This window comes from Trachypithecus francoisi, unplaced genomic scaffold (assembly GCF_009764315.1).
Source record: "Trachypithecus francoisi isolate TF-2019V2 unplaced genomic scaffold, Tfra_2.0 Lachesis_group2, whole genome shotgun sequence".
Classification (NCBI taxonomy): Eukaryota; Metazoa; Chordata; class Mammalia; order Primates; family Cercopithecidae; genus Trachypithecus; species Trachypithecus francoisi.
Genome location: NW_022681465.1, coordinates 120,842,296 through 120,854,831, shown reverse-complemented (window position 1 = coordinate 120,854,831; position 12,536 = coordinate 120,842,296). Strand labels below are relative to the sequence as shown.

General features: G+C 38.3%; 1 protein-coding gene across 4 annotated transcripts in view; it reads right to left on the bottom strand.

The window, feature by feature from the left end:
- Nucleotides 1–12,536, bottom strand: part of CPEB4 (cytoplasmic polyadenylation element binding protein 4) — a 78,761-nt gene that overhangs the window by 43,103 nt on the left and 23,122 nt on the right. The gene's annotated exons all lie outside the window — the stretch shown is intronic.

Here is a 12,536-nt window from a genome sequence, read left to right as displayed (position 1 = left end):
TACCCAAAGGATTATAAATTATTCTACTACAAAGACACATGCACACGTATGTTTATTGCGGCACTATTCACAATAGCAAAGACTTGGAATCAACCCAAATGTCCATCTGTGACAGACTGGATTAAGAAAATGTGGCACATATACACCATGGAATACTATGCAGCCATAAAAAAGAATGACTTTGAGTCCTTTGTAGGGACATGGATGCAGCTGGAAACCATCATTCTTAGCAAACTATCACAAGAACAGAAAACCAAACACCGCATGTTCTCAGTCATGGGGGGAACTGAACAATGAGATCACTTGGACTCGGGAAGGGGAACATCACACACTGGGGCCTATCATGGGGAGGGGGGAGGGGGGAGGGATTGCATTGGGGAGTTATACATGATATAAATGATGAATTGATGGGTGCTGACGAGTTGATGGGTGCAGCACACCAACATGGCACAAGTATACATATGTAACAAACCTGCACGTTATGCACATGTACCCTAGAACTTAAAGTATAATGAAAAAAAAAAAAAGAGAGAAGCCACAAGAAATCTAATTAGACTTTTTTTTTTTTTTTTTTTTTTGAGACGGAGTCTTGCTCTGTCACCCAGGCTGGAGTGCAGTGGCCAGATCTCAGCTCACTGCAAGCTCCGCCTCCCGGGTTCACGCCATTCTCCTGCCTCAGCCTCCCGAGTAGCTGGGACTACAGGCGCCCGCCACCTCGCCCGGCTAATTTTTTGTATTTTTAGTAGAGACGGGGTTTCACCGTGTTAGCCAGGATGGTCTCGATCTCCTGACCTCGTGATCCGCCCGTCTCGGCCTCCCAAAGTGCTGGGATTACAGGCTTGAGCCACCGCGCCCAGCCTAATTAGACTTTTATCTGACTACAGAAACTAAAAAGAATTAAGACTGAGTTTCTTATTTAACCATTATTTTATAAAATAGAATACTACTATACTGATAAAAAGCTGCCTTAAAACTGCTTACTGAAGTCCAAACCCCAAAAAGCAATCTGTAAAGTCACCAGTTGGCTTTTTGCATACAGACCTATCTATCATTAACTCTAGTCACTTACTTAACAGGAATTCTGACAACTTTTCTGAATCTTAATGAAGAGTGGACTTGCATTTTATATTTGATACAAGAATTTCACCTTTTGTTATTTCTCAGAAGGCCCACTACCTATTTTGTCCTATCAATACTCAGGGTTCTTACTTTTCCTCTTATTAATCTTCTAAATTAAATAATAAACAGGATATTCAAAGATGTCTGGTAATTAATTGGAAAACAAGCTGCATAAGCCAGGAACCTTTGTTTTTAGTTAGTCCCTGATATATCCCAACAACCATAGTGCCTGGTGCACAGTAGATGCCTGATGTATATTTGTTATACGAATGACCTCAGACAGCTTTTGACATTACGTATACATCTAAAGCGTCGCAAAAGTGAGGGTGGGAAGGGAAGAAGTGTATCTGAATCACATGAAGAACACACATGCTTAAGTCCCATGGCAAATCTGGTGAATCAGAATCAGGGAAGAGAACAAGTCAACTTGGAAAAATTTCCACTCCCAATAAGGTGCACTTCAGTATGAAACCAGCCAAATGTGAAGTCTGAATCTTTCATAGATTATGATAAAATACAGATTTTTAAATTTTGTACAATCTCCTAAATTGAAATTAAGAAATCTTGGCCAGGCATGATGGCTCATGTCTGTAATCCCAGCACTTTGGGAGGCCAAGGTGGGTGAATTGCTTGAGCCCAGGAGTTTGAGACCAGCCTAGGCAACATGGCAAAGCCCCATTTCTGCAAAAAATACAAAAATTATCCAGGTGCTGGCAGGCACCTGTAGTACCAGCTACTTGGGAGGCTGAAGTGGGAGGAGCATTTGAGCCAGGAGGCGGAGGCTGCAGTGAGCCAAGATTGTGCCGCTGCACTCCAGGATGGACAACAGAGCTAGACCCTGTCTCAAAAAAGAAAGAAAGAGAGAAAGAAAAAGAGGAAAAAAAAAATTGAATGCCTACCTTCTGTCAAAGCATACTAGACAAAAATGTTTACGTTTTCTTATGTTTGTTTCCTTCTCAGAGGCTACACAATAAATACTCAGGCCATTGAACCAGGAGCCAGAAGCTGTGTGTTCCTTCTATATTGACCCCTTGGAGGTACCAGGAATCTGAGTGACTTTACAGAAGCTGTTGCATCTCTGGGATCTCCAATTTTTTTCAACTATAAAATGAAGACCACAAAACTCACATAAAAGTTTACTATAAGGATCTGGGTAAGAAATCATTCTCAGAAGGGACACTGAATAAAAGAGAAATGGTATCAGAGGTAAGCAGCCTTTCACTTGATACTGGTTGTTAACGTTGCTTCCCATACAGAAGGTCCAGGTCTACCTTGAAAAGGAAAAACGCAGCCCAGCATCAAAACTATCCTTCAGTCCACCTGGCACATCGAATATGTTCAAATATTTGTGCAGGCGGAGTATAAGCAGAAGCTAAAATATAAGACTCTTCCAAACCATGTGGCTTAAAGAGGCTTTAGGAGCACCTGCTTTCCCCGCCTAACAAGAGCTGCCATGTTACATTACGTGAAGGGCACCCATCTCGTCAGATGGCTCCCTCTACCCCCGGCATCATGGAGGATATAGCCTCAGCAGCCCATATTCTTAACCCTGCCACAAAGGAATAAAGATGGCTTCAGATGTCAGGAAGCTCCAAAATGCTACTTGGTGGAGAGGACAATCTGGGAGCGGGTAAGTAGCTTCCTCACTCCTCCCTGTCCTCCTCCTCACCATTTCCTCTGTTAAATTCCTTTTTTATGTTATGTTCTTTTTTGTAAAAAGGAGCATTCTAATGGCAGGAGTATAAAGCAGAAAAATTAGGGAAGTTCTCTAGAGCAGTATTTCATAATCTGTTATAATAACTATTAAGATCTACTTTGATCAAAATATTTCAGAGAAGCTTTCCTCCATAATAATAACTGAAGACTCCTACCCCTACCTCTACCCTAATGAATGCTACAAGTAAAACAGAACAACAACAAAAATCTTAATATCAGAAGGCTACTATGAATTCAGCAACACCTTTAAATGTATTTTAATTGCATTACATCAGCATCCACATGCTTTTGGAAGATAATCAGGCATATACAAGTGACATCTATCATCTAACTAGAATGCCTGGTCCACTAATGGGTTTACAGGCTCTATCAAATAATTCCCATGGCTGAAGAGGCCCATGGTTCACAAATGGAGAACAAAAACATTTCATGAGGCCAAGTTTAAACAACTGTTTTCTAAACATAATATTTTGAGGCCTATCTCAAAAAGAAAAGATGTAGTTTAGACCCAAAGCCTTCACACAACCAACTAAATCTGATTTCTGATTATATCCCTTACACAAACTACTCCATATGAAATACTGCCACACCCAGACTCACATGATATTCATGGGCTGCTTTCAGTCATTACACCATAAAAACCTTCAGTTTTAAAATGTAAAACTGTACCTTCAGTTTTGTAATGTAAGACTGAATTGCTGATGGTAATGTAAAGATCATTAAGTTCAACCCCTCCGTTTACAGGTGAGGAAATTGAGGTCTAGAGAGAAGTGACCAACCTAAGGCACTACTAGTGGCCAAACCAGGTTTGAATACAACCCTAAACACTTCTCCTTTTATTTCCTAACATTTGGAAAAGTCTGTTATATGCTAACAACTTCGGATCCTTACCATAAAGAAATCAGGCAGCTGGTTTAAATACCTCTATTTAGTCAACCATGCCAGACATTTATTATTTGGAATATTACAGCCGGCAGAAGTTAGATTTTTAAAAAGTTATTTATATTTCAATTAATCACGGCTGCTCTTCAGAATTAAGACTTGCTCTTTATCGTTGGTTTCTCAAGGCACTAAAAGGGGGCCCTAATTGGTTGATTCCTCCTTCTCTTTTCCAATATACAGCAACTGGCATCAGCCCAACTGGATTCCAAAGAGATTATGGAACTGCTTTCCCTTCAGAGTTCCACTAATGTTCTTAATTGACTGGTTACCAGGTAATACCCAGAATAAAACAAAGCCTTGCTTTTAGAACTGAGTGCACTGGTGTAGGACTGAATTTAGAATCAGCGACTTAGACAAAATAATGAAGCCCAGAGGCAGCCTGACCATCTCAATGTCTGATTCGAAAAGTAGTAACTAGTTTAAACCTTCTTAAAAAGTATTCCTTTTACAAATTGTATGACTAATTGTACAGGGCTAGCAAGAACAATTTCAGAGTTTTCTCTCTCCCCCTCTTTAGTTTTGGTAGTGAGGATAATGGGAATGTGAGGGGGAAAACAAGAAATTCACAATTCAGGCACATGTAGCTGATAAATGAATCAACTGCATACAATATTCAGGTAGAAAGTCCATGCAGGAGTTTTGGGAAGTAATAATTCTGTGGCACAATTGTGAACTGTTCCCTCCTTCCTGTTGCTAAACTAAATGCAGAGAATCTTGGATATTTTTATGACAACTATGAATCAGGCGGCATTTCTTCCCCTCCCCCAAAGTCAGCAAATAACATAGTCATGGATTATATAACAGGATCAAGGAAAGCCTTAAGACCTTCATAGAAAACGAAGGGCCTTTTTATTAAGCAGATATTTGGGCTGTTTTTGTAGCTGTCAGGAAATGAGACAGCAAGAGTCACCTCTATAGAATTTTACTATAGAAGGAAAACATAGAAAAACAAAGTGACATTATTAAAGGTGCACAATACACTCTATTAATTGAGATGTAGCACATGAATGACATGGATCCCCATAAATGTTGTGGGCCCCCTTCTCTTTTTTACAGTAGGAAGATCCCTAATATTTATCATTGACAAACTGTGGACAAAGTCTGAAAATCTTACTACTTAATTGTAATTCTGATTTCATTTCTGAGTGGAGATTACTATTTTTGCCTGTCCAGATGGTAAAACATACGCTTAAATTGTACACAAAACTTAACATGACAAAGTAAAACATTAAAGAAAAGTACTTGTTAATTTGTTACCTGATTGTTGCTTGTTTTCTGATTTATCTCTAAGTTTTTAACTACCACGCAAAATCTCTGCCCTGAATGGATGTCAAACAACATTAAGTCATAATAACCATAGAATAAAAGAGCTTTACTACAACTGAAAAGAAAAAATGATGTTAATGGGTTAAACAATCTTTTAAATGTGTGTTTAACCTTCTAATAACATAAAAAGTTTACTATAATACTTCCCCCACCCACCCACCGTTACCCTCACCTCTCACTCAGGTAACAAAGAATAAAACGATAACCAATTGTCACGGCCTCAAGATAGGATTCCTTATGTTCAATGTTCAGGATTAAGATAAAGGGGCTGCTTAAGTAATTACGGACCCACATCATGGATGACATAAGACAAACTCCCCCTTTGTGGCAACTGCTTATTTGATTTTCAGACCAAACAAAAACAAGGGCTAAATATTCAGTCACAAATGTGTAGCAGGTAGAGGGCAGAGGATCACTATTTTCGATGGACTAGTATGTGTTATTTATGTAAACAGGGCAGATGAGGATCTGGCCCACACACACAAGATGCATTTAGTTTGAACTGAGTTGGTTTCCATTCAGAGGCTACAGCGAGGAAGACTGCAGTCCGATCCTATGACCATGTCGGCATTCACATACATCACATGATTTTCTTTCCTAGGCATTTCCCCTTCCCCTCCCCCGCTTATAAAAACCCCAAAGACAAAAACAACAGCAACCTCAAATCTGAAAGGGGGTAATCACACTGCTCAAAATCCACATCTTTGTAAGATCAACCTACACAGTACAGTGAGGAATCCAACAAATCCGGATCAAAAGTAAAACAGAAAGCAGGCAGTTGTTCAAAATTAAGCATAGACCCTTCACTTTTCCTACAAAAAAATCATGCCACACAACTTCGCCCTCTTCTTCCTCACAATAGAAGTTACCTCAACACAGAAGCCCAGGTCCCATCCTACAGCACAGCTAAGCCAAGGCAAGAGAAAGACTGTTTAGGATGTTCCATTTCCGCAGTCAAGAGAGGGAGAGTACAGGAGGAGAGGAAACACACTTCATTCCTATATAGCCACACGTGCAATTAATTGTAGCCCAGTGTAAATTATACTCTTTGCTATTTAACGTCCTACATTACTTATGAGGCTTTGAGAAGTAAGGCAACTTTTTAATTCTCAGGAGACTTAAGTCACTCCCCTGTTACGCTACTTTGAATTACTTGGTATCATCCAAACCGAGCAAGAAAGAGCCAGCCTGGTTCAGGAAGGCTTCAGCCAGACACGCTGGCAGCTGCCGGCCAACTCTGAATCCTAAAGGCTTAATGATATTTAAAGATCCCTCGATTCGCCAGACACATTTGGTACCACATACTAATAATTTACTTGGAAGGAGAAATTTGATTATAAATCCAAGTAAAATTAACCGGTTTGCATTATCCATTTCTTCATTTCTTTGAGATGGAGTTTCACTCTTGTCGCCCAGGCTGGAGTGCAATGGCTTGATCTTGGCTCACTGCAACCTCCGCCTGCCAGGTTCAAGCGGTTCTCCTGCCTCAGCCTCCCAAGTAGCTGGGATTACAGGCGCCTGCCACTGCGCCCAGCTAATTTTTACGTTTTTAGTAGAGACGGGCTTCACCATGTTGGCCAGGCTGGTCTTGAGCTCCTGACCTCAGGTGATCCACCTGCCTTGGCCTCCCAAAGCCCTGGGATTACAGATGTAAGCCACCATGCCTGGCCTATCCATTTCTTCCTTATGGTACTTTGAATCATGCCCCATTAAATGTCCCTTAAAGGAAAATGTCCATCTAATCCTTTAAAAAAGTTGGAGGTTAGGGTACCAGTAATCTGTTCTTATTTTGCCATAGGCAAACCAATTTAAATAGAAAAAGGTTAAATACTGTAAGAAATTATAGACCCTCCCCACCATTCCTACCTGAAATAAATCACTCTAATATTAAAGCAACAGAACCTATTTTAGTAGGACTTTTCGTTTTGAAAAAATTGTACTTATTCCCAAATTACTTCAAATTTATAACATATGAAATAAATAAGTGACAACATTTAGCAACTCTCATAGCAGGTTTCTAGAGCTATTTCAGCCCGCGTCGAGTCAGTATCTGTATAAAATACTTGTTCTAATGTCTCTGTACCAGTGTACAACATGTGTTCTCTAAGTCAACTAAGTGACTGCAATTTGGAATATAGGAATATTAGTAAAATGGTGTATCAAAAGAAAAGTTAAGGTTTCCTATTATTTATTACATTTTTTAAGTAGCACTAAATTAATTCTACCCCAACTGTAAAGATACAGAACTTAAATAATCCCAACAGCCACTCTCTTACAATGATAGAAAAAAAAACTTTTATAAAACTGATGAAACAAGCTTTGTGTACTAAACTTTCAACTTGAGTTTCATGATCTTCTTCTAGAAAGGCTATTATAAATTCTTTTGCTTAGCAACAAAGAAAAGAAGCACAGATGGAATCATCACTTGCCCACTCATTTAAGCATTTGTTTCAAACAAATTTACAGCAATGAAAAATAGTCAGGGAAGGGTCTCTAAATTTAACATGTAGATAAAGCAAGAAAAAATATGAAAGTGTTTTAAAATGCAAGGTCACAACACCTTTGGCAGTCAGGAATTAAATACATAGCATTTCTGGAGTAGATCCACAGCTCTTAAAGCAATGCATGAAACACATGAGGCAGTGATGGATAACATGCTTCCACTACTTACTCTACATATGCAATAGGTTTCCTGGGCACCAAGGGGATATGTAAAAGACTGGCACTTTAAACAACTTGCATTTCTGAATGCAATCATTACTGCTTACATTCAAATGAAGTACTTGAAATGTCTGAAACTCAGAGGAATTGCAGTGGATATGTTGAACCTTCCCTTTCAAAAACAGAAAGCAAGATACATTCTACAACAATATGAAGAGAAAAAGACTGCATATTCACACTATTCAAAGGAATAATATAATATCTAAGTCATAATTTAATATGAGAAGAACAACTATAATGTTTTGACAGTCTGTAGATTGCCTTTGTTCTCTCAATAATTTTGCTGTCTCGTTTTGGCTTTCTAGTGAAATGAAGTAAATTGAATATTATGTTGTTTTCATATATTGGATGTAAAATACTCAACCACTATCATGAAACTGTGGATTGTTATATTCTGTGTGACATCTGATAATTTTAAAGCACTATTTTTGTCTCTTTATTCCCTTCACACACAGAAAAGAAAAAAAGGCTCCCTAATTTTCAGAGGTCTCTCTATACACTGAATGTAACACTGCCTCGTGAATCTTTATTTCACTATATCCAACCTATGCTTCAGAAGGCTGAAAACAGATGTACTCGCATGTGGTTTTAATCTGTTTCATGCTGCTCCATTTCTAAGTAACAAGTACCAATTTCACAAGCGAGAAAAAACACGAAGAACAATAAGATACAATATTCCCCAAATAATCATCTAGGCATCTACAGTAGTAAAAAGTTTTTCTGTCCAGGTGAAGAAAAAACTTGATAAGCCTAATAATACTGTAGCAATGCACAAGCTGCCACCTGGGGGATCAAAAATCAAAGTCAGCCTGTAGCTCAGGCTCTAGGCTTATGAGACTAGGTGTGCAGCAAAGAAAATGAATTCGATCTCTAGGGAAGAGGATTGTCACTGGTGTTGGTTATAGAGAAGGCAATACACAATTTCGTGGATAAAAATAACATCCAGACTTGCCAGCTGACCAGAGAAAGAACAGGGAGATAAGGAATGAGGAGAACCCTTTCCCCCAGCACAAAGAGCTAAATCCCTGTACATAGAAAAAATTGTAGTAGCCTCAAAATTCTTAGAAAAGCAATTAAAAATAAATTATAAGAAAATCTAATTGAATTATGAAAGCTAGGTACTCCTTTGAACATTTGTTTAAAAAAACATAAGTTTTCCAACAAAGCAGTTGGAATCAATAACACATTCATAAAGAAATTCAAAAGCTGTACTTGAAGGTTCCTAGGCCTATTAAGCATTTTGTTGATAGAAAAAACAAAATTTTTTAACTCCATTACAGCAAGGGAGATTTTTTGTTCCCAAATGAAAAATACAAATTAAGTTTTCTAGCTCTTTTGAAAATTTAAGTTAATAATAGCCACACCAATAGATTCAACTTGTAGTTCCCGTAGCAATTTTAGGCGTTATTATTTAAACACACACACACAAACTGCATACCTATGAGGAACTAGAAATGAAAGAGAAAAACAAATGAGGTCATTCATAATTTATGAAATTATTTTTAAGATTATTAAAATTGTCTTTGAATTGTGAAGTCTTTAAAACAATCAAATCTTTTTTTTTTTTTTTCTGAGAGGTATATTGTTCTTTACTAATCTCAGAATTAATACGAATTTTCTTTTCTTTTCTTTTGGGGGGGCCGTGACAGAGTCTCTCTCTTCTGTCACTCAGGTTGGAGTGCAGTGGCCCGATCTCGACTCATTGCAACCTCCGCCTGCCAGATTCAAGCAATTCTCCTGCCTCAGCCTCTGGAGTAGCTGAGACTATGGGTAGACACCACTACACCCGGATAATTTTTCTATTTTTAGTAGAGATGGGGTTTTGCCATATTGGCCAGGCTGGTCTCGAACTCCTGACCTCAGGTGATCCACCTACCTCAGCCTCCCAAAGTGCTAGGGTTACAGGTGTGCGCTACCACACCTGGCTAAAGTCAATTTTCTATTTTCTGTTTCTAAGGAAGCAGACCACTGGAAAAGTATTTTATTTATTTTCAAAATGAATTGGTAGGTGTTAGACACCTATTTCAAAATGACAATTTTTTTGTTATTCAAATTTTATTATTTTTATTACCTTTAAACAAAATTTCACAATAGAATGAACCACTGTTAAAATCAAGCATAATATTCCTAAAATAGCTATCTAAATCAGAAGGTAGTTTGACAAGAAATGAAATGCTGCCCTGAGCAAAAACAATGTCTTGGCAGTGATAGGCTACGGTGATACAAAGGTCATGATCTTGTTTCAAAAAGAAAACAAGCATAACTATAATCTGGCATTTTAGGTCCATGCACTCATCTGTGAATTCTTCACTGCTCTTTGTAGGAAAAAACACAAAAGGCTCCTGTAATATACTCAAGTCAGACTGGTACCTAAACTTAAACTGAAGCTGGCTTTTTTGATGAACATGAAAGCAGACTTAGATGTTTAGTAATAATACATGTAATTTCTTTAGTGTCTTCTATGAACTAGGCAATATGCTGAAATCTATAGCTGCATCATATCATGTCATCCTCACAGCCACCAGAGACTATAGTGACAGAGTGGCAGTTTAACCAGATCTGATTCCAAAACCCACTGTCTTTCTATTCCGTCATGCTGCAGTCTATAAATCACTATTTTACAAAATCTGTATGTTCCCAGATTAGATCAATCAGACTTAATTTATTCTGTCATCAGACCTAACTTTTGATTATCACTATAATATCAGCTTAAATAAACTTAATTTAGTAAAAACTGGTAAGGAGAACTTAAAAAGAGAATATAGAATAAAGGCAGAACTTTAAACAATTACCCGTTGAGCAAACTAGAAGAAAAAAAATCTGATAGAGATGTCTTGGCTAAAACTGATGGCCAAGGAAATTCTATTGTCAATCGTATCAGAATACTGTGTGCTGGTCGGGCACAGTGGCTCACGCCTGTAATCCCAGCACTTTGGGAGGCCAAGGCGGGTGGATCACCTGAAGTTAGGAGTTCAAGACCAGCCCAACCAACAAGGTGAAACCCCGTCTCTACTAAAAATACAAAAATTAGCCAGGCGTGGTGGCAGGCACCTGTAGTCCCAGCTACTCAGGAGGCTGAGACAGGAGAATTGCTTAAACCCAGGAGGCAGAGGTTGCAGTGAGCTGAGATCGTGCCACTGCACTCCAGCCTGCGCAACAGACCAAGACTCTGTCTCAAAAAATAAAATAAAATAAAATAATAATAATAATAATTATAATGTGTGCCAACTCTTTTATCTAACCTAAGTATTAGTTAGAGGCTTGCTTCTTAAAATGTCACATAATAAGCTGTTTCTATCCACTGCTGTTTGTAGCCTACGTCTTCTGTGATAAAAACCATAGGCACTTAGAAAATGATTTCTAATTACTTATTACCTGTAGTATCTAGTGTATGGGAAGCTCTTTGAAAATTTGCTGAAAGAATTAAACACATTAAGAATATACAAATGTTCTTTAACCACTTTTTCCATACTTTTTTTTTTTTTTTTTTTTTGAGACAGGGTCTTGAAGAGCAGGAACACAGTTCACTGCAGCCTCAACCTTCTGGGCCCAAGTGATCCTCTTGCCTCAGCATCCCATGTAACTGGGAACATAGATGTGGGTTGCCACAACTGGCTAATTTTTTTTTTTTTTTTAATGTTTGTAGCAACCAGGTCTCACCATCTTGCCCAGGCTTGTCTTGAACTCCTGGGCTCCAGCCACCCTCCACCTTGGCCTCCCAAAGTGCTGGGATTACAAGTGTGTGCCACCACACCAGACCTTAACTTTTTTAAAAAAAAGTTACTTTATTATATAAAGACAGGGTCTCACCGTGTTTTCTCCTTTTTCAAATTACTTTATTATATAGAGACAGGGTCTTGTCATGTTGCCCAGGCTGGTCTCGAACTCCTGGGCTCAAGTGATTCTCCCTCCTTTTCCTCCCAAAGTGCTAATTATAGATTCACAGCAAGTTGGAAAAGTAGTACAGAGCCTCATGTACCCTTTATCCAGTGTTCTCAAATTGTAACATTTTACATAACTATAATACAAAACCAGGAAATTGACATTGGTACAACCCACAGACCTTATTCATATTTTTTCTTTAGCTATTTTTTAAGAGTGTACAATTTTTCTGGTGCTAGAAATAGCACCTTAGATTCTCCATTTTTCTGAAGAGAAAACAAAGGGTCCAAGAGGCTGAAGACTACCCAAAGTCAGAGTGCTAAAAAGTAGCAAAAATAAAGCCAATTCTGAGTGAGAGATCGTCTTTCCACAGCTATTTAGCATGCAGCTGCACTAGAGTCATCCACCAGAATTCCATGAGAAATTCAGTAAAGACCTTCCAAATATTCTTATTTCAATCACATCAGATAGATGCCTATTTTTTATACATTATTTTTTCCCTCTCTCCAGACACCTAGAAGTTTCCTCATTAAAAAAAAAAATTGTCACTATTGGTCTACTGAAAAATACATAAAATGTTTTTCTGCATCAGTAACATGACAAGCCAAACTCAAAGGGAAACTAGGCTAAGCGGGTCACCAGTTGAAACAACAGGCTGCCTTGTCACCTTTGACCTCAGTGCAAAGTTCTATGTCTGGCACAAAGCAGTGTCATAAATATTGAATCACTGAATGAATGAATGAATGAGCGAGCCAACAACTTAAGTGGGATGACCAAATAAACCAAACATTCTCAGTTTCTTAAAAAAAAACCAAAAACACCTCTTTCTA